The 27,704-nt window shown below is 35.9% G+C and overlaps 1 pseudogene; it reads left to right on the top strand.

The window, feature by feature from the left end:
• Nucleotides 1–13,117: 13,117 nt before the first annotated feature.
• Nucleotides 13,118–14,385, top strand: LOC116081088 (annotated as a pseudogene).
• The last annotated feature ends 13,319 nt before the right edge of the window (nt 14,386–27,704 follow it).

Here is a 27,704-nt window from a genome sequence, read left to right as displayed (position 1 = left end):
ATTTAATGATTAGTTACGGGGCTTGGGATATGACTCAGTGGATAAAGCAACTTTCTATGAAAACTTTTGGATCTGAGTTCAAATCCTTCACCTACAAATAACAACAAAGAACAAAAGAATATGGTAATGATTGTATGTCCAATAGGTACAGAAAAATTGAATCCAGGAATTCAAAGTCTATCCATCATAGCTTACACAGGGAGTTCCAGTTTCACTGAGAGGCCCTGTCTTAAAAGAACAAGGTGGAAAGCAATAAAAATAAATAAATAAAGACATGAGTTTTTTAGTATGAAACCAAGATGCCTGCCATTTAGTTGCATGGTTATAGAATTTGCTTTCACATTTGTTATGTGCTTGGATTTTGCTCTTTTATTTTATTATTTGCTCTCTACCCATGGTCTATATTTTGAGTTCTTAAGATTTCCAGAGCTCATTTGAAAATTATGCTTTGCATTGCATTCTAAATTCTATTGCATTTGTACTGCTTATCTTTGTATACCATCTCTGGGATTGTTTTAGGGATTATAATACAAAAAATTACTTTTCACATATTCTTTCATCAATGTTTTATCACTGCAAATGCCATTATAGTATTCTAACAAGTGATCTGTCCTGTTATTGTCTGCATACTTTAAGAACTCCACAAGGAAAAATATCGTTGCTTTTAACCTTTAAGGAACTCAGAAAAATCACATGGTCTAACTAAGTTTCCCATTCATCATCACAAGCTAAAACTTCATTCTGGAATCATCATCCATTTTCAGAACTTTGTTTGACAGTACTTGTAGAGTATTGTTGCCCACAGTAAGTTATCTTAACTTCTTTCACATAGCATTACATCATTTAAGCTTTATTTCTGAATATTTGTGTTTCAGAACATTGATTTCCCACACTTTAATTCCACATTACACTTTTTAAACTATCATGCCATTTCTATCTTGAGTTGTGCTTTCTGATGATAAAATCTGGCATTCAAATGATATCTGCCCTGGTGGTCACGTCTGTTTTCTCTTGATATTTTCAAGGGAATCTCCAACTATATATGTTTAATCAACTTGGCTATGATGTGGTGAGAATTGTACTTAAAACATTCATTAAATATATCAACTTATGGCTTGTTTACATTATCTTCTGTAGTTACTTTCTGAGTGGAAAATTTCCCATTTTTAGTAAAATTGCAAGTACCTGAAAACAAGACTGGGAAATTTTGTTTCTGCATTTCCCAGAACACACAGCAGATAATTGGTAAAAGGATATCCATCAGAAGTAGAGGCTGCCACTACATTAAGAGAATGTATGTCAGCCCAGAATACAGCAACAATGTACTTTAACTGAACTCCCAGTGGCCTGGAGAAAATATCTTACATTAAACTAGGCAGCCAAGTACTGATGGCTGGAAAGATAGGGCAGCTTAAGAGAGAACCAAGCTCATGCAGACAGCGAACATTCCCATTGGAATAGAGCTTTTTCTTGCTATTAAACAATAATTAGTTTTTGCTTAGAACTTCAAAAGAATTCAAGACTGACTACAGATACTAAACAGACATCACACTGGCCACTTGGGTTTCAATTTGTAAAGCAAATAGGCCAATCCATTTCCTTTCAGTGATTCCCAGACATCATAGTGGACACATTAGCAAGATCACCCTGGGAAGGAAAAGACAAAGAAATGTATAAGGACATGTAGAAATTAAAATTCTGCCCCAGATGTTAAATGTCTTTGCTTATTAAAATGCTGTAGCATAGGAGCATAATTGTCACTTATCCTTCTGTTTCCTTGGTAGTCTCGTCCTCAGTCCTAACATTTATTTGCTTGCAATGGAATTGTATTTGTATATTCTAGATCAAGTGTTCATAAGTACAAACACTTCAGTTTTCAAACTTAGCGTGTAGTTTATCAATTAAGACACATACACATATACAAACACACACACATAAAATTCATTGAACACATTAAAAAAAGCACCTGAAACTTCTCGAGAATAGAAATGTAATAATAATTAAGAAAGTATACAAAGGACTTGTATAATTTATTTAATTTTTGAATTAAAATCATTACAGAATGTATTTTTATACATAGGAAATATTTGAAACTATAAATAGAAGCAATTGTTGGGCTGCACATGTGCCTTACCACTGGTGTGTGCATCACTTCAGAGGAGGCAGAACAAAGGCCATGTTTCCACAGGTGAGAAACCCTGAGATCTGGGAGACATGCTGTGATTTTTTTTTTTTATTATTTCTTTATTTATATGCGAATTTCTCCATTCCCAGTTTCCCCTCCAAAAAACAAAAAAACAAACAAAAACAAACCCCTGTTGCCTCCCCCCTCCCCATGCCTGCCACCCCGCCCTCTCCCACTTTCTGGCCCTGGCATTCCCCTACACTGGGACACAGAACCTTCACAGGGCCGAGGTCCTCTCCTCATGCTGTGATTTTTAAATCTCCTGTGTGCCCAGAGGACACTGGGGACAAGGAAGAGTTGAGAATGGTGGTCATCGAGTCTGTACTTTTCCTACATGCCAAGCAGAAAGGAGATGGCTGAACCCAGGCCAGCGTGGAATCAGGTATAAGGTTGTACCATTTATCAAACAATATGGAATATCCTATGCTAATTAGATAATAAAACAAAATCATACCATCAGATGTACAGCTTCATTGCTGACTTTTAAAAAGCAGAAATGAATCATGTGTAAAATCTGAAAGACAGATTTTTACTGTAAGCTTTATGTGTGTTGAAATATAGGTAGTAAACCTCACATTTAAACCCCATGGTCCCATTACATTTATAAGTCGGCCAGGTCCTAATTAAATGTCTGTAAACAGTTCCATGCATTCAGTATGCCTTAGTGTTTGTTCTGTCTGGAACATGGAACATCAATAGCATTATTAGGCTACTACATATTGAAATGGAAGTATCTTTGAAATATTTACAATACTGTCTGGCTCATCGTAACCCTTTAAAAAATTTCCTCCCTAGATGAATAAAAAGTAGAAAAATAAAACTCATTCATTTTGGTGAGTATATTTGTGTTCACAAAGCCTCCACAGAATGAAGTCCAGCTCCAATTACAAAAAACATGAAAATAAGATTGACAAGAATTTCTCAATGAGGGGACAGAAATTAAGTATGTAATACAGATTTGTCTATGTACCTGGTATGCATTTGAATTAATGAACATATAGAGATGGAATGAAAAATAAAAAGCCTCCCAGGGAAGAAATTTGAAGAATTTAAGTTATTGAACCCTTATGCATATTCAGATACCTTCCAAGATTCAAAGTCTAATTGATAAGAGGAAAATTTAAAGATCAATTTGTAGATTCCTTTGCAAATAATCCTCACTTAATAAGTGAGTTCAATATGAGCTTGAGTCAAATTAGTAGCCCCAAAAGTTAGGGACCTGTGTGTCCAGTAGCCATCATATCTGGAACTGTCTAGCTACAATGTACTCCTGGGAGGTAATGTGAGAAATACATGTGAAAGCTCAGGGTTCTTAAGCACTTACTGTATAAAACTTTTATAAAATCTTTTTGGGTAGGGGTAGAACATTGTTCATACTGCCCTTCTTGTAGCTGGGATTTTAAAGGACTTGGAATTACAGGTCTTGAGCATGCTGTCACATTTAGCTATGAGATCATTAGAGCACCATTGCTATTGTTTCTGGAAAAATGCTGTTTCCTTGGAATCATGCATTACCCCTGGCACTTACAATCTTTCAATCTCTTCTTCTACATAGATCTCTAGGCTTGGAGGTTAGGAGTATGATACATCCATCCCATTTAAGACTGAGTGGTCCCAAGTTTCTCACTCTGTGAACACAGTCTAGTTATTGGCCTATGTGTAAATTACAATCTTCTTCAAGAAGAAACTTCTGTGATGGTTTGATGATACTCTGATACAAGAGTGTGCCAGTATATTACCAGGAGTCTTTATACCTATGTTCTTTAGCAGAGTAAAATACTGTCTTCTGCTACAGACCATGATCTTTGTAGTTTCTGGTTCTTTGCCTAATTATCAATGTCAATTATGGGTTCCATATCATGATCAAATTAGATAGCTTCTTGGAGTGGCTTTTTCTGAACAATTCAGGGTAGGCATCATGCTCAGGAGTAGTTGGCTAACACAACCCAGGTTTCATCTAATGTGTGTGTGTGTGTGTGTTGGCTTAACCTATCTTGGTTTTAATTTTCATTTTTGTAAAAGATTAAAGGGCCATAGAGTTAGCTGGGTGAGAAGAACATATGAAGGAACTTAGAGGTTTGAGGAAGGTGAAATTATGTGATCAAAATATATTGTATAAAATTTTTAAATGATACAACAATATTTTCAAACAACTAAATAGTAAAGAATGTAAGAATACCATTGTATAAGAAGAGATTTGCTTTTCTATTTAAACAGAATTTTCTGAAGGCGGTAACTCTCAGAGATCATCAATTTATAGGGAACCTATCAATAAGGGGAAGCACATCTCCTGTGATCATAGAATGACCTGCAGGAGGAGGCTGCAGGTTCCTCAGGTGCAACCTGGAGAAGCTTCTAGAAACCAGCCCAGAATTCATAGATGCATCTATGTGGTTGTTAATCAAGTAAGCATAGAGAGATGATTTGAAGGTGGTTTGGGCTCTACAAATTAGTTAAGACAGTACATCAAGGAACAAGGTCAGGAAAAAAAATGATGCAAGTGGTTCAGAACCACCATTGCAGAAGGTAGCTGAGGGGAGTTCTAATTACCTTTTAGTAAATGTGTCATAATTTCCCAATGAATATATCGAGTTAACTAAAGAAAATATATCTACAAGTCTCTATACTCATTCATATGGGGTACTGAAGCTGTGTCACTGCAGCTGTTGAAAGTTGGGGATAATAAAACTATTAGTATTTTTGACACCCATAGTTTGGATGTTAAATGGTAAGGAAGGAATACTTGGAATTTTGTCAACTGATTTTTAAGAAGATCAAAGTAGATGTGGAACCAATCATGCAATTCACAATTGCTGAACTATTAGCTCAGCTAGTACATAAACTGATTTACAAGAAATTATGCACTTCCATGGGCTATCTTTCCACTAGATGATAAATGGCAATGAACTTCTCACACCTTTGATCTCTTCAGGTGCGAATATGCAGTATTGTGATGATACAGCAAGCTGACCTTTGGTTGTAGCATGCTGTGGATAGCATTATTTGTCAGTATTCTTCTTTGGGTACATAACAAGAGACTAGGGATACCCATGGAAGAACTGTGCCTAGAAGATATTTATTAAAAGGAATTATATGTAAAAGACCATCAATGAAGCCTCTCAATTTTGTTTTCCAGTCTTTACAGGAAGCATTTACTTGTGTAAAAGATCATGTGACTTAATTTCACTGATTCATTTTGCTCACAATAAAGAAATAAACTCATTAATAGCTTATGTATGGAATTATGGGCAGAGTAAGTGCCTATAACATATTTCTTTGTCCCTACTGATTTCACTCTATAGGAAAACTCCAGGAATATTTTGGTTTAATGAAAATGACTCAGTCATAAAAGAGAAAACAAAATTCTGTCCACAGGTCAGTAATAGAAACTGTTACTAGTGTTTGACATCACATGGTTTGCATTGTCATTATCAAATCCAACAATCATCATGTGTAGAGCCAGAGAAATTGTGCACAAAAGAAAGAACACAGTTCAGCTCCAATGAGATGCCATTAACAATTGTTGTTAGCAAACTGAATGCTGCTCTGCTTGGTCTGGCCCTTTGAACATGGGCCTGTCCAATACAGAAACAGGCAAACCTGTTATTTTATGTGAACTTTTAATTGCTGAGAATCAGATATCTCTTTTGTAATTAATATATTAACATCTTTTGAATTCTTTCTATGAGAGAATTTTAAAGAAAGTTTAAAGAAAGCGCATACATTTTACAATACCTTGATGTTCTCTCTCTGTCTATCTCTCTCCATATATATATATTTTTTATACATATATAAATAGTTTCTGGCAAAAAGGGCAGGTCAGTATGTTTATAACTCGTTTCTGTAATCATGAACAAATTAAAGTATTTATTCAACTTCTCAAATAATAGCATTCTTTGTTAGACATGGTCCTCACTTTAAGTAATAACATTATTTTATTTTCCTACAAATAAGTACTTACCAGAGTTGTAAATATCATCAGGTCAATATTAATTTTCTTTGATGTAGAATGTATACTGGAGGCAAAAGAAGAGCTGAAACATGTTAATTTATAACAAATATGACAAAGGTGCAAACTTCTAAACTGTGTTCACATAAAGGGCTGTGAGAATATAAATTAACTAAATGACTACATAGTGTTCTGAGGAAATGGTTCAGTTAGTAGATGGTTTCCCTTACAAGATCAAGACTGAAGTTTGAGACCAAGAATCACCTGACTTGGTGGTAAGCATTTCTGATTCTAGTGCTGTGGCATCAAAGACAACATACATACCTTGGAGGTCTCCCAAGGCCAGACAATGTAGAGTAAGAACCATTTTGTATAATAAAAGAAAAGTTGAAGTAAGTAGAGCGGATTAAAGAATGACAGCCAAGGTTGTACTCTGGATGCTACACATGGACCCTTGTACACATAATTAAATTAATATTAAAAGGAATGAAATTGATGGTGTTTTGCTAACTGCAATAAGTTAAGTGAGAACAATACAGAGAAGCATGTGTGATATTGAGTTTGTTAAATTCTTTTCTGGCCAATACCAGTTTTGTAATATCAGATCATCAGTTCTTGCTCTACAAACAATAGTGTCTCCCTTTGAGAATGAGTAAGGTTCCGCAGCACCTGAGCAAATTCATTAATTGCAAAAGAAGTTTATACGCTTAGTCATACTTTTTCAAGGATACTTGATCCAAAATCATCTGGTAGACACTGCAGCAGGCAGTCTGGGAACCAATCTAGCTACACACCCAAGTCCAAATCCATTGACTTCACCACTCTCTGAGACACACTGGATAGCCTATGTGGCTCCATATGAAATGGTCACATCCTAGGTTTTACTTCTTTCTTTTCAAAATTGAAAATGATTAACATTAAGACAATACCTGATATTAAGGTAATACTAAGGTAAACGCGTATCAGAAGTTAAAGAAAGCAGGTTTCTGAAGAGTATTTCACATATTTTACAGTTAATTATTTTTTTAATTTTTATGATCAGTGAAACTGCCCGGGGTTCTACTCAGCCAGGAGGGAATAAAGGGCCTGAAATAAAGGGTTTGAAATGGAAAGAGAAAACATGAAGCCAAGTTGCATCCCAATCAAGACTCCACTTTACTGAGAATAAACCAGGGTTTTTATAGTCACAGGAGAAACTGAAAACAAGTCTCTAGATTACACTACAAAGAAAGTTCAGGTGCCAAAGTCCCCAGGTTTAGAAGATCTTCAGATGGCTAGCTGGAGTACTCAGGCGGTGGGCGTGGTCAGGCGGCTTCTTCAAAGACAAACAGTCAACAGAGAGCATCTGTCTTAGCTCCCAGGTGTTAGCCCCCAAAGAGAGGCTGCCAGGAGTCTGGTGGATGACTGAAGTGAAGAGGGGATGTAACAATCAGCACATATTCAATTAAAGATAACAACTTAGACAAAACAAAGGAAAACAAACAATCTAAACTAAAACTAATAAACAAAATCTGTAAATCTGAACTCAGTACAATTCTTAGCCACTGCTTACATGGTTACATTTGAAGCATTTTGTTTGGTATGGACTGAGATGGTCCTTATATTCCACAGTACTGCTTCAGGGTTGGTTCACAGAAAATGTCATAGGCAAAGAAGTCACAAATGTGAGACTGTGTGGACTGGAGATGCTCCACCTCCTCCCAGGGACAGATGACAGAGATAAAAGTCAGGCATTGTGAGAGTATGAGAAGGGGTGAATTCTGGAGGTTTCTAGGTATGAGAAAGATGTGGTGAAAGAAACATAAGAATTTTTTCAGGTAATAAGCTGTAACCTATGTGCCTCTTCAGGTTAAACTGTGGGAAAGGTCATTGCATACAGACATTCAACTTGTCTATTGTATGAGGCAGTACTTTCTCAAACCTAGAAATATCTCTATGTTCTTAGCTTATTTTAAAATCAGTCCTCAAACTCATTTAAATTATTTACCAGTATTTTATAAATCTGATCTTGTTTTAATTTCCTGAAGTTGCACTAATAATTATTTTGTGTTGTTCAGTGGCAAATTATTATATAAAAATGATTTAATATCATTTTTCTGTTAAAGAACTCTAAATGAAAATAAGATAGCTGCTATAATACTTCTACTACAAATAAATGTCAATAAGATCTAGATATCTCACTTTTAGTATATACGACCAAAGGGAATGAACTCAGGATTGAAAAGTGAAACCAGCATAGTCATGCTATTTCAGCAAACTTCAGAACAGCCAATACATGGAATCTGCCCATATGTCTATCAATATATGTAACGGTAAAGAAGATGTGGTATATGTGCACAATGCATTACTGTCTACCAATAAAGAATAGAATTCTATTATTTGCAGCAAAATGGATGGAATTGAGGATTTTTTTTTTTTAATGGAAACAAGCTGGATACAGAAAGACAGGTTCTGCATATACTTCTCATGTGGAACACTTTAAATAATCAATTGGAAAGTGGAGTAGAGATTAACAGGGAGAAACAAGTAGGAAGGGGACAAGAAGAGTGGTTGGATTTGATGACTACATGACGTGCATGAAAATATCACATCACATTCTGGAAATACACAAGCATTATTCAGCATAAGAAGCATATGTTGAAAAACAAATAAACAAACAAATCAAAAAAGAAAAAACCTAAAAATGGAAGAAAGAAGGCTCAAGGGGCTGTAAATGTTTCTGAATACAAATGACAATTGTTTTTCCCAGATTTGAAAAAAATTTAGCTTCCGTGTCTCCTACTAAAATCTATTGCTGATGTTTCCAATGCAGAAACAAAACAGAAAGGAAAAGAAAGAAGGGTAAATTATTCAATTTCAATGTGACACAGATTTTGATTTCTTATACCAATGTTGTCATATAATAGGAAATAGACCTTGTTTATCCCCTGAAACTTGAAATCTAAAATGAAAAGGCAGAAAGTAGGACAGCAGGAATACAATTTTCTTTTAGTTTCCCATAGTCTGGAGTTTTGGCCTTTCTGAAATCTTTGATATATTGCAAAACTCAGGAAGTAAATGAAGGGAGAAGTTTCAGTCAATTCCATCACCATTTATTTACCATTTAAATTAGAGTGGTTGGAAAGCATCCAAATGAGAAAAAAAATGAAGTTAGGACCAAAGGATAAAGGAAGGGCAGACTTTAGACTTTGCATTAAAATAGGTCAGTGTGGAGATAGTCAGAGTGGTTTGGATTTGACTAAAACATCAAATGTGCCTCCTGAATAAAAGCCCTTCTCTTTGTCTGGAGCAATAAAGTTGGTCAAAATCTGAGCCTGCGACAGTCATAGGTCCTACAGAGGAACTTACTACTAATGCTTGGAGTGTCACAATGCCTCCTAAATATTTATGTGTATACCCCTAGACATCCTTTATCCCCAACATTCATCAAAGAGACTTTTCTTGATAGCAAAAAGCAAATGCAGAACCATACATGGAATAGGTATTCATAGCTGAGCTAGTCACAACAGAAATGCTGGCTGTAGATATGGTGTTGGAAGAGGTAGATGCATTGTCTTCACGTATAGATTCCTTGGTGAGCTCACTCTTCTTAAGTGAAGAATTACAGAACTGTATCAAGCAAAGCCTCTGGACAAACCCAGTGGGTCAGAAAACAAAACAATTGGTGAATAAGAAAGAGGCAGACATGTGGGAAGGGAGGTCGTCATGGAAGAGGAAGGGATGAGAGAGATCCAAATAGATTAAACGAACCTGTGAGATACTTGAACAAAGTAATGAGTTTTAAAAGATCTTGTAAGTGGTTTGGTCCAGATAAAACTATAAGGAAGGCATCTCGTACTTGTGGATCAGTGTTCACAAGAGCCTTGACTTCCTTCTCCTAACATGAAGACTGCTTTGGTATCTCCCGGGCATCCCGTGTAAATACCTATGAGATGAAGTTATGAATCAGCAGGTCGGTGAGACACTCAGCAAATCTTTTCTTCTTATTCATTTTTACATTTATTTTTAAATTTAATTTAATTTATTTTTTTAGAGTTTAACATTGCTGGTGTGAGAAATTCTGAGGTTCAAAACCATAACCTAAAATGTTTCTTGAAGTAAATTTCTTTTATTCCTCAATGAGAAACTTTATACTCTGCTTTGAGATGTGCATTCCATATGGCATGGATGTTGCTTGGGAGTCTGGGCTTTCTATGAGAACCTATGGACATATCACACCAGTATTTTAAAAACACTGGATTTGCCTCATCCAATATTAATAGCTCTGTATCATGCTTTCATTATTCTTGACTAATTTAGAATGAGTTGAAAGGGTGCCCTAATTCCTCCACTCAGTATGGACTCTAGTCATTTGATTTTATACTTTGATATACTGTCAGCATTACTAAGAGATTGGTTATATTATAAACTGATTTTTGCACCAATACTATTGCATATGTATATACTGATTATCTACTGGTTAGTTAGCTAATAGTTATTGAGAGCACTTACAATAAGATCATTTTGCTTCTACTTGTGACAAGGAGAAGCACAGTCAACAACAGTAGAGGAATTAGGAGTTAGGAGAAGTTGATGAGACTCTTTCTTGTTAACTAAAGGAATAGTAGTAAACAGACCAGAAGCAAGAACTGATGCTGACATGGAAACTTCCCTGTTCTACAATGTAGACTTTGTTTTCAGCTTCTCTCTGCAGATGTTTTACTTTCAAGCTCCTTAATTAAGTGACAGAAGATGCCAGTCCCTGCCATTTACAAAGTTACATATCACAAAAGTTTAGTTACTTGGCTACATTTTATCTTCCTAGTTAAACATCATAGAGCAAAAATTTAGGCAAATATTTCAAGTCAATTACATAATATCTAAGAATAGACAAGACAGAGGGTGTATGGCTTATTAAATAATATTGTTTTTTCTAAAACAGCATTGAGGGCCTCACATTTGAACAAAGTGTTGATGAGACCAAATCATTGTGCCAAACTAAACATAATTGTGTAGGGGCACATGCACACATACATACAGAAGTGGATAATCCATAGGTGTATCATTGTTCTCTCAAGCATGTGTGCTAGAGGATCAAGGATATGGTTTGCAGTTAGCAAAGTCCCTGCCTTGCAAGCACGAATAAGTCATTTTGATGCCTAGAAGCCATATAAAAAGATCCTGGCAAGGTAGATATTACATGAAATTTTATCTCATGGGACGTAGAGATAGACAGATTCTAGGACATGCTGGACTTCGAAACTAGAGTACATGGCAAGTTCCAAGTAAATACAAAACATGGTTAACCTCATAAACGAGCAAAAACACACAAACAAATGGTAGAAGGGACTTAAGTATTGATGAAAAGATTTTCCTCTGGCTTATACATGCATGTGCACACAAATATGTGTATAAGCACACACACACACATACCTACACAGTCACATACACACACACACACACACACACACACACACACACAGAGAGAGAGAAAGAGAGAGAGAGAGAGAGAGAGAGAGAGAGAGAGAGAGAGAGAGAGAGAGAGAGTATCTAAATGCCTAGAAGTCTAGGCAGTAAGATCGAGTTGTATGTTTATTATGCAGATCTCATGATCCCTAATAGTAAAACTAGTATAACAAAACACAATTTATTTGTAATCATCCATTGAAGCCACTACATTCTTCAGATTTAAGCTCTTTAGCTTAAGATGGACTGACAGCTTTTTTTTTTCTTCATACAACATCAAGAACACTTTTCTTATGCTCTTCTATCTCTGTAAGGTTTTCCTCTTAGTTCTTGGGAAAAAAAAGATTCTACCAAAATATTTTGCAAGTCCTTTATTAAAGGATGGTCACATCTATGGTTTATCCAATTTCTCCATGAGTCATATGTAATAACAAGAGATTGACTTTGGAGTTCAGTGTAGGCTACAGACTGCATGTGTCAGAAGAAGCACTGCAGTGATCAGTTTGCTTGGTACTGAGCTCTACAGGAACATAGGTAACACATGGCATTAACCACCGAGAGTGATATGCTGCATTATTGAAACATGAGTAATCAAAAGAGAAAGGGATGTGAAACCTCATTAACTTGGTACTAGGTATAATAAAATATACTAACCTATATTTCAGTTAATTTTATTTTTTATAATGTATTCAAGCTCAGAAATATATCCACAATGGAGAGCAGGAAAAGCCTGCAGAAATGTGCAACTGAAACATGACGTTTCATTTGTACCCAAGAATTTGAGAGAGAATAGGAACTGGGATTTGTCTTCAAAACTTCAAAACCTGCCTCTCAGTTTAAGTACATTCTCCAGCAAGGATCCATCTCTCTCTCTCTCTTTCTCTTTTTTTTTTTACAAAACAAAAACAAAAACAAAAAAACAAAAAACCAACAACAACAAAAAGAAAAAAGAAAAAAGAAAAGCAGCTGAAGGCTTTAAGTGGCGCTTAATGAGGAAATTCTAGTAGGAACATGGAAGACAGTAGTACTGAAGGTGATTTGAACTGTGGGGGCCTGGCTCAAGCGGTTTCAGAGAAGAATTTTAGTAAGTTGCCTAGGATCATTCTTTTGTTTATTATTAGATATTTTCTTTATTTACATGTAAATTTCTCCTTTCCCAGTTTCCCCTCCGGAAAACAAAGAAACAAACAAAAACAACAAAAACAAACCCCTGTTGCTTCCCCCCTCCCCATGCCGGCCACCCCACCCTCTCCCACTTATTGGCCCTGGCATTCCCCTACATTGGGGCACAGAACCTTCACAGGGCCGAGCTCCTCTCCTCCTATTGATGATTGAATTTGCAATCCTCTACTATGTACATGCTGCCTGGTCTACAGAGTGAGTTCCAGGACAGCCAGGGCTACACAGAGAAACCCTGTCTCAAAAACCAAACCAAACCAAAACAAAACAAAACAAACAAACAAACAAACAAAAAACCAAAAAACTACTTTTCTAAATTTCTTTTGTGAAACAGTCCACATTTATATATGCAAATAAAAATGGGAAACACTTTAAATTCCTGCACATATATGCCCAATGTATTTATTATGTACTCATTACCTAAGGAAAATATTTATTTGTTGAAGGCTAAGGTTAATATTCTGAAAGCCCATGGGAGAAGTCAGATAGAAAGCATGCTGATCAATGGCTATGCACTCAATTGTGTGGTTGGATCTCAGGGCATGCCCAAGAGAATAGTTAATGCAAAAATTGCTTCTCTTTGACTTCAGCCTGCAGAAAACAAAAATGAAGCTTGGTGTACAGGTGGTTATTACAGACCCTGCGAAATTGGACGCAATTAGACAGAGAGATTCAGATATCACTAAGGAGAGAATTGAGAAGATCCTCGCAACTGGTGCCAATGTAATTCTAACCACTGGTGGGATTGATCATATGTGTTTGAAGTATTTTGTGGAAGCTGGTGCCATGGCTGTTAGGAAAGTTTTAAAAAGAGACCTCAAGCATATCGCAAAAGCTTCAGGAGCAAGTATCCTGTCTACACTGGCCAATTTGGAAGGTGAAGAAACTTTTGAAGCGACAATGTTGGGACAAGCAGAAGAGGTCGTACAGGAGAGAATTTATGATGATGAGATGATCTTAATCAAAAATACTAAGGCTCGTACATCTTCCTCAATTATCTAACTAGGAGCAAATGATTTCATGTGTGATGAAATGGAGCTCTGTTTACATGGCGCCTTTTGTGTTGTGGAGAGAGTTTTGGAGTCAAAGCCTGTGGTCTCAGATGGAGGTGCTGTAGAAGCTGCCCTGTCCATATACCTTGAAAACTATGCAACAAATATGGGATCTCGGGAGCAGCTTGCTATTGGAGAGTTTGTAAGATCTCTGCTTGTGATTCCCAATACACTTGCAGTGAAGGCTGCCCAAGATTCCACCGACCTGGTTGCCAAGTTAAAAGCTTTTCACAATGAGGCTTAAGTTAATCCGGAAAATAAAAAGCTCTAGTAGATTGGTCTTGATTTGGTCCATGGGAAACCACGAGACTACAAGCAAGGGGTGTTTGAACCAACCAAGGTTAAAGTGAAGAGCCGGAAGTTCGCAAGAGAGGCTGCAGTCATCATCCTTCAGAATGCTGATCAGATAAAATTACACTGGAAAGCAAAGATGATAAACACGGAAGTTATGAAAATGCTGTTCCCTATGGAGCCCTTGCTGACTGATTGGATTTCCCTTTTATTTATAACAGTGTCAGGTGCAATGTCTTAGCCTTGGGTGTCTCACATTAAAGTACAGCAAGCTGTCCACCTGGGTTCCTGTCCTCACTTTGGTCCTCTGATTCCACTTTCTACTTAGTGTCTCACTGATACAGTGAGAACTGTCCAAGAGTGGTAGCTCATCTAAGGGTGGATCAAGGTCCAGATCATCCTCTCTGAACACACATTGCATCCCCATCCTACCCTCAATGCACAGGGCTGCAGCACCACAGGTCCCTCCCACCCTCTCCAGGGTGTTTAACAAGGTCACTAGAATCCTACAGCCAGGTTCTCCCAGAGGATTGCCCAAGGCAATGGCTCCTCCATCAGTCCTCTGTGGACACAGGATAATACCTGTTTTATATTTCTCCCTCACCCCCAGTGTTATGCTAGCAAACCATCCTTTCAAACTCAACTTTCACTGTAAGCTTAGGAATAAATAATGCCTGTGTGATTAAAAAAAACAAGCAACGTGAAAAACAGGCTCTCAACTGGTAAACAATGGTCAGTTGGGCTTATGGGACGAAAAGTATGAGGAAAAGTGATGTAACTCTATTTCAATGGCACACCCTTAATCCTAGCACTTGAGATGTGAAGGCAGATGGATCTTTGAGTTCAACACCAGCTTTATCTACAATCTGAATTCCAGGAGAGCCAAGCCAACATAATATAACCGTAGGGTTTTGGACTCAGGCCCTACTTCCTGAGTAACAATTTGGAGGCTTATTTATTTGTGAATAAATGTTGTTGTAACTTAATTTCATTCTTCTAAGTTCTCTAGTTGCTTCTTTACCTTCACAATTGATAAGATCATAAATTTAATGAATGAATGAATTGATTGATTGACCAATTTGTTAAATTCATAATTAAATAATTAGAGTGGAAGAAACATTTTATACCAGGAAAAGTTTTTAAACCTAATTTATCTGACTCAGGTTGGAGCAATGAATTCAGTGGTACAAAATATGATTTCAAATTATATTCCATTTTTCTTTAAATTATAAATATTAAATTTCTCAAATAAATACAGGTCATTCACCTCAATCCCAGACTCACCATTTAAAAATAATTAACAAAGTCAAGATATAAAAGTACATATATTTTTAATTTTTGGTGAAATATTTAATTCTCCGTTGTAAAAATGATATTCTTGATTGGCTCCTAGGAAAAAGTTTCATGACTTCAGATTGAGATAAATTTCCTCCAGAGGGGGCAAAAATGAGTATGAAAAACAAAAACATGAGATGCACAACACCATTTGACCCAGAAAACCACACATATACTCTTCTGTTATTATTTTCTATATCACTAGAGAAGGGTTTGTGATGTAGGTTTGTGATGTGGGTTTGTGTTTGCATGTCTATCCCTTTGTTTCGTCTTCATGCTACTCTCTTCCCTTGACCACTCTTTTTTTAGACCTTTTTCTCTTCCCTGTCTTCTTTTGACTTATTTCTTTTCCTAGAGTAGAACACTGACAGACCAATTCTAATCAAGTCTGAATATGAGCTGTTCAGAGATATCATGGGTCCCTGTTTTATACAGAAACTGAGTAGATTTTCTTGTAGCAAAATGTTTTCACAGTAAAAAGTGCTGTTGAACTGTATTCTCAGAAGATGCCCATTAATCATTAAAGCACACTACATTTGAATGGTTTTTATTTAAGGAGATTTCTCTAAATTTAAAGCTTGTTATATATTTTATGTATATATTTTATGTTTTGTTTAAAAGAAATCAGTTTATCTAGCAAAGACACTGCGAGGGACGAAGATGAACTTTCAAGAACTGAAGTCCTCTATCTCATGGGATGTTTACTAAATGATTAACTAAAAGGTGTTGTATTTACATTTAAGTATGTTTTTACTCTTTGAACTAGCACTCATGAAATGTACAAAAAAAATCCTAGAGGGACAGGAATGTCTAGTAGTAAGATGGACTACACAACAGCAAGTTTTTTGTTTGCTTTCTTTTTTAAAAGTGTGTGTTTCAAATATCCTTACTCAAAATACACATATATTTTACTGTGAGATTGTGTTTTACAACGTCAATTTTTAGAAGATGCTCTTTAATTTATTTATTTATTTATTTATTTATTTATTTTTTGTCTTACAAACTCACATGTAGGCAGTATATAAAAACTTTTGGGGATGAAGTGTTCATTTTATGTAATTTCATTTTATGTCCTTTCATTTATACATATTAACAGAAATTTTACTTATGTTTTTGTGGTAAAATATTTCTATATCAAGTCTCATCTGTTGTTTTGCTCCATCAAACAAGCCACTCATTGATGTTCCTTCAGCAAAGTGGTGAGCTATGCATCAAGAAACATTTCTTAGTCACATTTTATTTTGAAGTGACTACTGTGTTTTATAGTGATATAAATAGATGCTGGGATATAAATAGGAAATTATTACAATATAAATAAATTTAAAATTGTAAAAAATATGGATAAACCTGAGGTTTTACTGTGAAATTTCAAAGAAATTCTTTTTTTTTTTTTTTTTGGTGATGCTTAAGAGCAAAATACATGATAATATTCAAGCAAACAAGAAAATGACCATCTGAAAATATTCAAGCAAACAAGAAAATGACCATCTGTGGGTACTTTAGGACAAAAATATTCCACATAGTAAATTAATAAGGCAAAAGATGGGAGAGAGTCCTAAGCCTGTGATCATGGTAATAGAAAATGTGGGCATGTGAGTACCTCACAATCCCCTCTAGGGGAGTTAATTATCTCACCTGTATAGGAGAGTTCAAGAAATCCAATTCAATCTTGTGCTAATGTTTGCCATTGATATTTACCTCAGTGGCCTTATATGAGTGCCTAATATCCACAGAGTGAAAATCATCACATTTTGGGATCTTGGCAAAGAACCAAACAGCACTGCTAAAAGAGATTATCCTCTTCAGAAATGTCTGTCATGTCATGAAAATAATTCCAGCAGTGTCAAATTCACAGCTTACAGTGTAGTGCAAGTGAACCTAAAACTAAATGTTCTCATAGTAGCTTAGGGAAAAACGCATTCTTGTCCTACCCCCCAGACAGGATCAATGGAAACTGTACTATTACTCCATGTGGGGAGCCGTGAATCTTGAGAGGCATTCGCCATGGCAAGATGGCACCTACTTCCGCTGTTAACTCCTAGTGGACAACTGTTTGCACATGTGCGTAGAGAACTGTTGGTGCATGTGCGTAGAGTGAAAAGGACGCCATGTCATGGCCCATCCCAGGGCGTTACGTAGGGTAATGAGCGAACAGCCAATCATGAGCAGACACGCCACGCTGTGGGCAGATACCCTGCACTGTGGTGTATATAAGCAGTGCGGATTTTGGGTTCGACCCTTTTTTCCTATGGATGGAGACAAATAAACAGTTGCTGCAGAAGGAACCTAGTGTCCACGTGTCTTCTTCCCGGCGAGAGGACCACGCGGGCTACAACTCCATATTCCTCCAACAGAACATCTCAGTTTGGTTGTTGTCAGCGTCTTTCCTAATAAAGATTTTGAAGTTCTAAAAAGTGAGGCTATATTCAATCTTAGTTGAATTTCTTTAGGGTGACTAGAGACAATACTACCTGAACACAAAAACTCTGTCATCTATTATTAGTGTATATTTTCAACTATGTCTGGAACCAAATTGCAGGAGCGTCTATTCTAAAGATAGAATTATTATTAACATACTACTACATAAACATGCTCACTAAAAATTAAGTAGGTTATTAGAAGTATTTGACAGCCTTTTGCCCAATTCAAAAAGACCACATGGCAATACACTTCCTGCTAGACAGCTGTCCTCATAAAATATCTGCTCTCACAAGAAGCATCCTTGTTCACAATCTGAATGACCCACTTGTGTCTGGGCAGATAGCCACACATTTGGGCACTGAAACACTGCTACAATGCAAGCCAAAAACTGCTCTTCTGTCCCTATACTTTACCAACAGTGAACAAGACATAGAAAACTTGATTGCTCTGGTTTAAATACAGCACCCTTAATCATCAATTCACAAAGGCAAGATGGGGACACTACATTGGATGTTTTAGATGTTAGCCACACACAGTATTTCTGATTTCTCTTTCTTTGGAACTACTGTTAGGAAGATATTTTGCTTTTTAAATTTCTTTCTGTAAGAAGCCACACTATGAGAAATCTTGTTCCATGATTGTAGGTTGCGTTATTTTTTTCTTATACAATGTAAAAATTCCTTCATTCTCTAGGTAAATTAAACCTGAGTGACAAGTAACAAAATAAGAAAATAGGAAACACATATTTCAAAAAATGTTGAAAATCATTTAGAGAAGTTCTTTGCAATCAATTAATAACTTCACATGCTGCCCTTGAAAACTGAGTGAAGAGTCCCTCATTCAGAATCACAGAATTATTTATCAAGGAATCCTAATATTACACAGAGATAGAAGGAGCAAAACGTACCCTTGCTAACTCATCTGCCCACTGTCTTGAATAGGAATCTATTTTGCACACTAGGTGATTGATGAAGCATATATTGTCACTTCAGACCATGTACCCTGAAAAGCTAAAACACAGTAGCAAATTAAAAGATTTACAAATAACTGCACCTAGTTTTTATACCACAGTTTGTTTGTTAGGAGTTGGCAATTCCTACATTATTTATTCCTTTTGTTAATTCCTCATGACATTATATTGTGACACTTAATAGGATTGACAATATCATTTAATCAGTTTGGATAGAATCTACCTATAGCAGTTCAGAGTTGAATGACATTTGTTCATTTTTGTAGTCTAAATAATAAATAAAGTCTTTTTCATTTCTCACATTCTCAAAATGGAATGAATACTAATATCTTAAGTATGCTTTTTATATAATAATCTACAAGAGAAAATATGTTTTAAACTACAATTATTTGTGTATGTTCAAGTATGTTCAGCTATGAGTGTGTGGTTTTATGTGTGTGTGTATGTGCACATACATGGTTGTATGTGTATGGAGGTCAGAGGGGAAATCATGAGAAACGTTTCTTTCCTTTTATACTATGTAGTTCACAGGAATCAAAACTATTTGAAAGGCTTGTCAACCAGCACCTTTAATTATTGAGTCAACTTACCAGTACAGTATCTGGTTTTATAAGTGACAATGTCCAATGTCCTACATATAGTTTGACATATGTATCTTCATTATAGCTTGTTTTATATTATGGTGATGGTCTTTTCTTCTGTATGTTTGTTTTTATTATGTTTTTCTATAATAAAATGATCAACTTTTAAATTTTATATGTGTAATAAATTTCTCACATTTACCAGCTGTCTCTTGTCCCTCTGAATCTTCAACTTCTACTTTTTCAACTCATGGTCTCTTTTTACATTAATATATATTTTGAAATTAAGGTACAAATAAAATATGATAGTCCTTTTAGTGTTGCTCACATACACATGTTTTTAGACATGACTTCTTTGGATTGGATAACCAATTATGTGACTCATCCTGACAGACGATTTCTCCTCTCTTTCATAGGGTATTAATTGTCTATAGCACTTGAAATAGCAGAGGAGGTGTTGGGAGATTTCACCCATCTGTGTCTCCTTGATAAGAGCTGTGATCATTTTTCTTTTTTTTGATAGCCATATCATAGAGATTCTTTGCTGTCATATAGAAAAGACATTATCTTGAATCCACTATCTCAGTCCTTTGGGTCTTACAACCTTGACAACGCTTCTTGGCAATGTTCCATGAGCCTTAAGTAAAAGGGTTATATTGTGGAAGTATCAGTTGGAGTTCATCACCTCATGATCAGTTGTCCTCTGCATCATAACTAGTTACAGCTTTCTGTTATGGTATCTACTGCAAAAATGGAAGCTTCTTTAATAAGGAGCACTATGCTCCTGTGAATATAAGGATGAATGTTTGGAATGCAGCTTGAAATGACTATGTTTTATGGAAGTGAAGTAGTAGGCTCTTCTCTAGATTCCGTGGCACTAAAGCCATAGGTGTTTAGCCAGGCTTACAGTATCAGACATGAATTACCTTCTATTGAATTGGCCTTAACTCCAGCTGGAGAACTGCTGTGACCACTGACACTGAACCCTTATTTTGTCATGCTGGTCACTAATGTGGTAAATCAACATCACTCATTGAGAATTTTTGCTAAAAGGAAAATACATATTTTAAACCAAATGAACCATAGTTTACATTTGTTTATAAAACACATCATTGTCCTTTTTCTGATCCAAAATTCTTCTACTTTTATTCATTTACTTAATTTAGTTTTTATATATATTTTATTTTTTTCTTACACTTCTGCCTGTACCCAGGTATGTGAATATGTGTATGGATGCCTGGTAAGACGCCAAAGGGTTCAAATCTGGAGCTGTAGTGGTTGTGATCTGTTCAAGCCAGGTTTTGGGAACCAAGTATGACTAAACTGTACGAACAGAAGGCTCTCATAACCACTGAACAATCATTCCAGCCTCATAAAGTCTTTTGCTTTTAGTTAGTTTATTATGATGATAATTGTTATCATTATGATTTTCATTATTGTATAGGTATGGGAATTTTCCATGCAGGTGTGTGTGCTCCATGTGCAAGTCCAGTGCCTACGGTAGACAGAATGTAGATTCAGGTGGTTGTAGTGCTGAGAATCAAGCCTGACACCATGGGAATAACAAACTCTCTTAAATGCTGAGCCATCTCCCAAGTCTCAAACCCTGCTTTCAGATGTATTGTGTTATATAAATGGAGTAGCAGAAGATATATCCTTCTGTGAATGGATCTTAGCACAGGTGATGGGAGTAATTGTTCGGACTGTCTTCAGATGTTGTTTGGCACCACAAAATAATTTCTCCCAATTGCTTACAATAAGTAATTTAGGATAACAAATTACATATTTAAGTAAAGATTATTGAGGCCTCTAGAATATTGCCATTGTACAATGGCTTGCAAAGAGAAAACTATAAACTGAATGAATACAGTGCTAAATCAAATAAACCAACACATTCTTCTGAGAAATGGAACTGGGCCTTTTGGAATGAGTTAAGCCCTAAGGTTGAGCAGAAAGAATGGAAACAGGCAACCATGGGAGTTAGGAGGTGGAAGGGCCCTCTAGGATATACCAGAGGCCTGGAAGATGATAGACTCTCAGAACTCAAAGGGAAGGACCCTAGATTAAATACTCTACAGTGTGGTGGGGGACCTCTAGCAGAAAGACAAGGCATCAAGAGAGTGATGAGGTTGCCATTGCACAGTCAAAAATCTGACCCAGAATTTTTCCTGTCTGAAAGAACTGCAGGGATAAAAATGAAGAAGAGGCTGAGGGAAAGGAGGTTCAGTGACAAGAGCAAATTGGGATCTAGCTCAAAGGGAGACTCCAAGGCTTGACACTATTACTGATGCTATGGTGTGCTTACAGACAGGACCCTAGCATAGATGCCCCCCTCAGGAGATGCCCAGCAAGCAACTGAAAGAGTCAGATGTGGATTCTTACACCCAACCACTGGACAGAAGCCCAGACCCCCATGGATGAATTAGGGAAGAGCTGGAAAAAGGTGAAGAGGAGGAGGAGGGTGACCCTATATGAAGACCAGCAGGTTCACCTAACCTGGACTCCTGAGATCTTTCAGATACTGAGCCACCAACCAAACATCATCCATGAGCTGGTCTGAGGCCCCCAACACATATGCAGCAGAGGCAGCAGAGGACTGCCGGGTCTGGACTCAATGAGAGAATAGTCACCTATCCCTCAAGAGAATTTGGGCCCCAGGAAGTAAGGATGTCTGGTGGAGAGGAAGGGTGGGGACATCTTCTTAGTGATGGGGGAGGAGGAATGGGATGAGGAAGAGTCAGTGGGAGGATTGGAAGGGGGATAACAACTGGACTGTATAAAAAGATTAAATAATAATAATAATAATAATAATAATAATAATAATAATAATAATAATGAGGGAACAAGTTCAGGCAGGACAATTGTCAGTATATTTTCCCCATGGAATAGGAAGCCATATAAAGGAGTGAAAGAGACCCTCTTCTGTTTCTAATTAAGGTAATGTCTTTGAATGTTCCTTTTAAAGGAATATGTGGAAAGCAACACTGTCTCTGTGAGCCATGGCCTTATCAGACTTACAAAAAAGGCAAACAAATAAGAAATTACTGAGTCACTTGCTTTTTTTCAGGTCCTAAATATCATTTTTATGAAGTAATAGCTCACATCGGGGCTTCTTTTGTGTGCTGTGGACTTTCAAATGTTTAAGTGATTATAGATATATGTGAACAGTCACTGGTGTTAGGGGTGTCATGGAAATACATCCCTCCTGAAGAGTATTGGTTTTGAGATGTAAGAGTTATCCCAGAGTTTCCACAGTAACATTGTTGGAGACTTGCTAGAGAAAATTATTATTGATGACCAGCTAGAGTCAGACATGGCAACCAGTCAGGTCACCACGGTCAACCAACCTTGCTTAGGTCTACTACTGTTGCAACCAGTTTGAAGATAGTGTTATGTAAGAAGAGAAACTGGACCTGAAAGCAGAGTACCATTAGCCACACATAACACGTAACAATAGTTGTAGGTGCACTCACAGGTGGCTATAATCACCAGAGTGTGAGGACTGATGCTTCAGACTTTTTTTTTTTTTTTGAGAGAAATTGGGAAGATAGAAATTACAACCAGGGAACAGCTGATAGGTTTATGATATTTGTGTGTGTGTGTGTGTGTCACTTACCTTCTCTAAATTCCTATTGATTTTGGTATGCTTTAATCAGAATCAAATTACTCAAAGCAGAGGAGATGTCATATAAAACAATAAATTACTTTTTTCCATTTATATAGACATTACCTAATATTATTTCAGCCTTGAAATGTAAAATCAATTTTAGACTTATCCTTTCTTTGGCACTAGACAGAACTCATAGTCACGGTAGCAGTTCTCAGAGGATTTCCCTCCCAGTATCTACAGAACTGTACAGTTGAGGCTTACTGCTGCATGTGTAAGAATCTCTGCTCCTCTTTTCAGTCCTCTGCGTTCCCTGAGTGATTTTACACTCAGTTCTACATACCAGACAGGATGATTAAACATTCAAAATCTGGCCCCTATTTCTGAACACCCTTGAAGAAACACTATCAGTGGTGCCCATGAGTATGCTCATATACGAGGAACGAATTTTTTTGTGTTCCCTTTGCTCTGTCTGTTAAACTTATCTAAGACCTAATTTTTAATGTTTTCATCCCTTGCCTTTCTTGCAGCAGACACTAGCAACTGTGCCAAAATATATGATAGGTTAATGGTGTTTACAATTGTTTCACGGCCAAAGATTGGAGATAGTACTCTATAATCCAAGAAGACCTAAGATTTGAGATTTCTGAAACAGAAAGGAAATGACATTGATTTCATTCTGTCCTTTTTTATTCATTCCCCAAGCCTTGTGAAGCTGGAGGTATGAAAATACCAGTGTTTATCTTTGAAAGGCTAAACATTCATGCCTAAGGTGTCTTCTCTCCAGTCTTTCCAAGATCATAGAGGCTTTTAGCAGTTTTACATGTTGAGGACACATATAGAGACTGAGAACAACTGAGTTGGTCGGAATGACGATGCTTACAGAGGAATCTCAACAATAAGAAGGAATGTTGTTACATTACTTATCTTAGGCATTTATCAAAATTAAACAATTAGTAGAGTGTGTTTCTATGCTGTTTGTTTTTCTTTTTGTTTGGAGTCTTATTACTAGGCTACATTCTTATATTTAAGAAAAACACATAAATAGCAAAAACATAGAATACATATTGTAAATAACAACATATTTACTGGAATTCCTAGACGTATAGGACATAATTTTTAAATAAAAAACAGTTTCTTTTTAGTTTTATACTTATCTGCAATTTTATCATAATTGTTGTCTGACTAGAACATAAAATTTATAGTTACCTAGAAAAGTTATTAATCAGCTCAAACTGACTGCTATGAAAACAGCCATATTTTGAGAATATGAAAACATTAGGTAGAATTTAGCACTACTTTCTTTTATCTTTCTAGAGTAGTGAAACAAAATAAATCATTTTAACAGTTTTAGTTAGTATTTTATTTTGACAATGCAATAGTTCTTATGTTTACACAGATGAGCTAGTGACCAGTGGTATCACCTGAGGAAATTTTACTATATAAAAGCATAAAAATATACAATATATGTGTGTATATAAGTTCTCCATTTGGTAATTGTCTGAGAAGTACTTTAAAATATTGAGTTACTGACAGAGTAAATATATATTTTTTCTTAAATTCTTCAAATTGTTCTCAAGTTTTAAGCAGACTAAATATTACATTTATAATACCTTTTATATTAAATTTTAAGGAGATCTAGAGTTTAGGGTTATTTCTGTATTTTCATTATCAGTGTATATAACAGGAGTGGTTTTGAACTTTCTTAAATATCTAACACCTTAGGAAAGCAGATGAGAAAGTCATGTGTCTACAAACAATGCTTAATTAAGAAAACAACTCAAAATAAGGCTTGAGGAAGTTCCTAAAACTGACCAGATTCACTAGGGCCCCATCCCTGCTAGAGTAAGCAATAATAACTATAAATAACACACAGACAAGCCAAGCTGCAAAGCAGACTCGGACCACAGAAGCTGTCTTGAAGAGTTTTGGACAAACTGATTCACTTGGAAATGATGCTCTTCAGTCTGTTGAGCTGCCCATAGGCTGTGCATTGTATTCTGAGATCACATCTTTGGGGTCCTGTCACCCATGCTGGAGTGGACTTTGGTGATGCATATGTCTTTCATCATTTCTACTCCTGTAGGTAACTCATCACCAATATTCCTGTAAGTAATCCCAATAATCCACTGAGTCACCAAAATATTTAAAGAAAGAAAAATATAAAAATCAAATTTTATAACTTGGCCTTTTTTCCTATTGTTTCAAAAATCAATGGAAAGTTTCTACAACTTTTGATTTAAATTATGGGCATGAACATCTGTAGTTTGACACATTTTTACTTGAGGACTGCAACACATGCACATACATAAACACCCACATGCCTGCTCATGCTGAAAAGCCAAAGTAACAACTACATCATTGTCCAATTTGGTGAAGCAATGAGTTTTAATTTGGGATTACAAGCAAGTGTACTGTTGGCTGGTAACCTCATAGACCAAGGATAATTCAAGAGCATTTTATAATCAGACAGACCATCTCAATATGGGTGTCTGCTTCAAGCAACCTGAAGCCCTGGAGCTCTTTAAGCATCCTTTAGTGTATACCTTACACCACTTTACACTGTTGTGTAGGCTGCCTCAGGGACCCTCTGGGTATTTTTCTTCTGGACATGTAGCCTTCTGTTTAACTCTATCTATCATCCAAACGTGAGCCACTCCTCTACTAGAACAAATGTTGCAATTTGGAGGAACAGTTCATACAAAACTATGCCATTCTTCATTTAAAAATATCTGCTTTTCAACAACTCATTGTACTGAAGTATCTTAGTGTAACAATTATACAAGTGTTTATCTTGTTACAAGTGGTCATTTAAATGTACAAAATCACTCTAATGCCATTCTCATTATACCTTTATTCACATATTTTTGACCAACTGACTTGAATCTTTTAGGAAATCACATGTTTATAAAATTTTTAAATTAAAAAGATTAAATTGGTATCTCATGTAGACATGCTTCTTACTTTTTCAAGAATTAGAATTTTTACAAATAGTAAAACAACTTTCAGTTATTTTTCTCTCTCTCCCTTATTCCACATATTTATCCACATTAACACATAATAACTACATGTCATAAATGCATAAAATTAATGGTAGTTATTAAATTCCTCATTTTTTCCTCCAAATGTGATTTTGCTTTCCAATAGAAATCAATGGAGAATGAAGAAGATCTTTTCTTTATAGAACGTCGACAACTTCAGTGCAATATGACTACTTGTTTTTTTAAGCTCCTTTGTAATCAAATCAGGTGTTTTGTTGTACACTTTGGAAAAGGCCAATACAAATACTATTTTTAATATGTATCAGGAATATGCTACATTACTTAAGAATATTCAAACTTACTACTGAGTATGAAAAACAAATTATGCCAATGAATCTCATGATTTTAAATTTAAGTCATTATTGAATAAATCACATGTATGAACATGTAATGGTATAAAAAGAACACATGCCTAATGCACACTGAATGCTAAATGTCAAGGACATCAACTTGTCATCAGACATTAAAAATATATGAGACAACAGAGACATTGGATATTTATGACTTAATACATATACCTCAGGTATTGGAATTCAGCAGTAGTCAGTAGTAATTAATCTTCCTATTGGTAGTATTGCCTTTCTTCTCCAAAGAATTACATAAAGCCCGGTAATTATTATACGACTCTTTGATGAGCTACAGTTCTGACCAAGCTGACTTGCTTTTGCACTCATTATAAAGAATAAGTATATGTCATTGCCTCCAAGTATCTCCCAGAAGATGGGACATCAATCAGAGTGCTGTTGATCAGAAATGCTAGTTTGGGTTTTTCTGGTTAGTTTGTGTGTTAGCATACACTAGCTTTTTTAAAACCAGCATATATTTCAAATATATTCTCCAGTTCAAAATGAACAGTATTTGTCCCATGACTGTAGGAGTAGTTATAGTCATAGTTTATTTTAACCCTACTATTGTATCAAAATAATTTCAGACTTGGAACAATACATGTGTACTCATGTTCTGATTTTATGCTAACCTAAGAACTGCTAAGCATGTTTAAGAAATGAAAAAAAAATCACTGTTTCACTGAAATATCTTTTTATATTTACAATCAAAATGGAGTATATTAATTTAAGTTGCCTGAAACATACATGGCATATATGTGTTCCTAGAAGTCATGCCTGGGGATAACTATGATGGATCACCATGTAAGAATATCCATTGCAATATAACCATTTCCTAGAGACAGCTGTATATTTTGTAATAAAATCTCAAGACCTAAGACAGACTGCAGTCATCCTAAAACACAAGGAAATACAGCTCTTCCTATATGAAGAGCTTGTCAGAAGGATTTAAATTGACAATTAGAGAATTAGCCTTTTGCTTTTATTGAGGTTTTTTATGATCAAACTAATTGGGATCCCCTTGGGAATATATCTTTCCCTGTGTGTCTTTGCTTCGTGACACTAGTACATCAAAGCCAATAAAATTTGCGCACTGAGTGAATCGAACGGTAGCTGTGATTGTCTGCAAGTTGACACAGCAAGCTTAGATACTAACCATTCAAGCAATACTAAAACAGAAATTCCTAACTCTGTCTCTTTTTAAAAGTGGGAAAAACAAGTTATGAAATTTTTACAGATTGGTATACACTACTTTGGAATTCGGGTAATTTTCTAAATGTTCCAAGGACACCTCACAATTACCT

The sequence above is a fragment of the Mastomys coucha genome, unplaced genomic scaffold (assembly GCF_008632895.1).
Source record: "Mastomys coucha isolate ucsf_1 unplaced genomic scaffold, UCSF_Mcou_1 pScaffold6, whole genome shotgun sequence".
NCBI classification, from domain to species: Eukaryota; Metazoa; Chordata; class Mammalia; order Rodentia; family Muridae; genus Mastomys; species Mastomys coucha.
The sequence above is the reverse complement of the archived record's forward strand: the minus strand, read 5'-3'. Positions and strand labels throughout refer to the sequence as shown.